Below are 4,485 nucleotides of genomic sequence, written 5' to 3' on the forward strand. Positions count from 1 at the left end.
TGTCTATTTAGGTCAAGATGAGACATACCCGGTGGTGATCTCTACCCACCTGAAGAAAGAACAGGAGAGTATGCTCATATCTACTCTCAGTAAGCATAAGGGAGCCCTTGGATGGAGGATAGCGGACCTCAAGGGAATCGACCCCTCAATTTGTACTCATCGCATATATTTTGAAAATAATGCGAAGACCGCTCGGCAATCACAATGTAGACTAAATCCAAACATGAGCGAAGTGGTTAAGGCCGAGGTTCTTAAACTATTAGATGTGGGTATCATATACCCCATATCCGATAGTCAATGGGTGAGTCCAACTCAGGTGGTTCCTAAGAAGTCTGGGATCACCATCGTAGCCAATGCCAATAATGAACTCGTGCCAACTAGAATTACTACTGGTTGGAGAATGTGCATTGACTACAGGAAGCTGAATACCGTCACGATGAAGGACCACTTTCCTTTGTCCTTCATTGATCAAATCTTGGAAAGGCTAGCTGGTCATTCCTATTACTGTTTCCTTGACGGGTATTCGGACTACAATCAGATTGAAATCGCCCCTGAGGACCAGGAAAAGACCACATTTATATGTCCCTACGACACCTTTGCCTACAGAAGGATGTCATTCGGATTATGTAATGCCCCTGCCACCTTTCAGCGATGTATGATGAGTATATTTTCTGACATGGTGAGGAAATATCTAGAGGTCTTCATGGACGATTTCTCTATTTTCGGTTCATCTTTCAGCGAGTGCTTTGAGAGTCTTAAATGTGTGCTGAAAAGATGTGAAGAAAAGAACTTGGTACTTAATTAGGAGAAGTGGCATTTCATGGTTCATAAGAGAATTGTCCTTGGACATATTATCTCGTCCAAAGGAATCGAGGTGGATAAGGCAAAAATTGATCTTATCTCTAACCTACCTCCACCAAAGAACATACGGGACATGCGATCCTTCTTAGGACACGCTGGGTTTTACAGAAGATTCATAAAGGACTTTAGTCTCATCTCTCGTCCTTTAGGTAATCTACTTCAAAAAGATGCACCATACGAGTGGACTGAGCCATGTCAGGAAGCTTTCACTAAGCTTAAGGGCATGTTGACTAGTGCACCCATCATACAACCACCCGACTGGAGCCTTCCTTTTGAGCTTATGTGCGACGCTTTTGATTATGCTCTTGTAGCGGTTCTAAGTTAGAGAAAAGATAAGAGGCTTTACGTCATTCATTATGCGAGTAGGACTCTAAATCTTGTCCAAGTGAACTACTCGACTACGGAAAAGGAACTCTTAGCTATAGTATTCGCCTTGGACAAATTTAGGTCCTACCTGATTAGATCCAAGATCATTATCTACACAGATCATGCGGCACTCAAGTATCTTCTTTCTAAGAATGATTCTAAGCCCCGCCGGATAAGATGGATCCTTCTACTCTAAGAATTTGATTTGAAAATTAAAGATAAAAAGGGAGTAGAGAACGTGGTGGCCGATCACCTTTCTCGCCTTAATACCTCTAATTCCCTTGAGGCGATCCATATCAATGATATGTTCCCTGGTAAACAACTGTTCCGAGTCTCCCATTCACCTTGGTTTGCTAATATCGCTAATTATCTTGCCACAGGTTTCATACCTACACATTGGACTGAGCAAGATAAGAAGAAATTTTTCACCGAGGTACGCAACTTTTTCTGGGATGATCCATATTTATTTAAATATTGTCTAGACCAAATCTTAAGGAAATGTGTGCCAGACGTTGAGCATCAGAGTGTCATCTCTTTCTGTCATTCACAGGCCTGTGGTGGTCACTTTTCTGCCAAAAAGACCACAGCAAAGATTTTATAGTGTGGCTTTTATTAGCCCATTATGTTCAGGGATACTCATGAGTTTTGCAAAGCTTGTGAGGGTTGTCAGAAATTGGGAGCATTGTCCCGTCGAAATATGATGCCTTTGAATCCCATTCTTATCATTGGGGCATTTGATTGCTGGGGCATTGATTTCATGGGATCATTCCCCCAATCTTTTGGAAATCTATATATTTTGCTCGCTGTAGACTACGTCACTAAATGGGTTGAAGTGATTCTGTGTCGGAATAATGACCATCGCACGGTCATTAAATTCCTAAAAGAGAACATCCTTTCCCGATTCGGAACGCCTCGAGCTATCATTAGTGATGGGGGCTCACACTTTTGTAATAGGCCATTCGAGAGTTTAATGAAGAAATACGATATCTCTCATAAGGTGAGCACCCCATATCACCCACAGACAAGTGGGCAAGTTGAGATTTTCAATAGGGAGATCAAACACATTTTGGAGAAAACGGTTAACCCTGACCGTAAGGATTGGTCAATCCGATTGACTGATGCCTTATGGGCTTACCGTACTGCGTTTAAAACCCATATTGGAATGTCTCCCTTTAGACTTGTCTATGGGAAGGCTTGCCACTTGCCTGTGGAGTTGGAACATAGAGCCTACTGGGCAATCAAAAAATTAAATTTCAATCTGGACAACGCTGGCTCGCTACGCAAACTTCAGTTGAATGAACTCGAAGAAATCCGGAACGATGCATACGAGAACTCGAGAATTTATAAGGACAGAATGAAGGCGTTTCATGACCAACGTATTCTACGAAAATCATTCACACCTGGTCAGAAAGTCCTTCTGTATAATTCTCGATTACATCTCTTTCCAGGTAAGCTTCGATCTCGTTGGACTGGCCCTTACATTGTAGTCACTGCGTATCCTCATAGGGTCGTTGAGATAAGAGATCCTGACAATGGCAAGGAGTTTAAAGTAAATGGACATCGCTTAAAGCCATTTGTCGAGAAATTTGATTCAGAGGACATGTCCATACCGCTGACTGATCCTATTTACCAGGATTAATCTCCTAGTCTGATGGAGGTATAAGTTGGTTTCCTGTTTTCATATGACTAGGGTAGTTTGCTTTATGCTATTCTAGGTTAATTTGCTTTCTACATTATTTTAGGATAGTTTTCTTTTGTTGGTTTCTCTCTTGTGCTAATTTGCTTTCATGCTGAGATCTTTGTGTAAAAGCTTCTTGAATCCCTCGTCCAGGTACAATCTTCCCATCACTTCTCATTTACTTTCATTGTCTCATGTACATTGCAAGCATATCTTTTACATTGAGGACAATGTAGATTTTTAGTTGGGGTGGGAGATTAGGCTACCTAATCAATGTTTTCTTGGTATTGAGCAGAAATTGTGAAAATTTTTAAATTTTTCTCGAATTTCGTATGAATTCGAAGTGATTTTGACAACCATCTAGGATTTAGACTTATAAGATACATGATGTTGGTGATTTATGTCTCTTGGATTTAGTTGTCTGTTAAACTTCACAGTTAAGTTCGAACTATTAATCCATGGTTAGAGGTTTTAAATATTGATTGAGTCATGATTTCACAAAACACATCTCGCTTGCACATTAAGGGTTCAGTTCGATATTAAAGGATTAACTTGGTGATCACAAAGCTTGAAAGGAACCAACCTGAGAAATTAAAAGGATTGGGCGAATGGTCTACACTATAGGTTTGCTCCCTATAGGTGTAGATTTAATTCCCCATGGATGATATGTGAAAAAAGTTGGGTGTACAGTCTTCACCATAGGTGCTCCCTATAGGTGAGGATTTGATTCCCCTTCTTAGCGTTACTTTTAATAGAAAAATCAAAAGCTAAAAAAATGAAAAGAAGATCTGTGAGGCAAGTTTGGGTTTAAGTTTTGGTTACCATAAATTATCTTGTTGGTTACCAATGATATCCTAAAATAAAGAAGTGAATTTTAAGGATGATAAGCCGAGATTGCACAATACACCCACGAGACTCAATGTTTAGAATTTTTTCTGATTAATGGATTAATATTTTGAATTTGATTATGAAGTTTACCATGAACTTAATTCCAGGAGAAAGTAATGCACAACATTCATGAATCTTAAAGTTCTAGTAGCTGAATTGTTTTTCATAAATCACTCGAGTTTATAAAAATTGTCCTGTAATTCTCAATTTATTTTTTTCGCATGCTTTGCTCGGGACTAAAAAAATGCTGGTTGGGGATTGTTTTGAGGGTCAAATATTGCATATTATACCCCAGTTATTACCTGAATTACGAACATAATAATGTTTTAACGAGCTATTTTAACCGTGTTTGTGATGCAAGGAGAATTGACGAGCATGGATTGAAAAGGATGCTAAAGGCATGGATTTAACGCTCAAGCATCACCAAGGTATTGGATAGGACTCCATGGGACCAAGATAGAGGATTTACATGCCGAATATCAGAGAAATTCCAGCCACTCACTTTAAACAGGCCTGAAAGACGTCCATAATGCAAGATCACAGGGTTCCCACCATCTGATCGGCTTCAAACTTTATACATGGCCTGAGGACCATAAATGAACCGTACATATAAAATTTTAGCTCCTGGATCCTTGTGGACATGGCCCAATGGACAGATCAGCCAATAAATATCTGATCTGCGGCCCACCTGA

The sequence above is a fragment of the Magnolia sinica genome, chromosome 2 (genome assembly GCF_029962835.1).
Source record: "Magnolia sinica isolate HGM2019 chromosome 2, MsV1, whole genome shotgun sequence".
Lineage (NCBI taxonomy): Eukaryota > Viridiplantae > Streptophyta > Magnoliopsida > Magnoliales > Magnoliaceae > Magnolia > Magnolia sinica.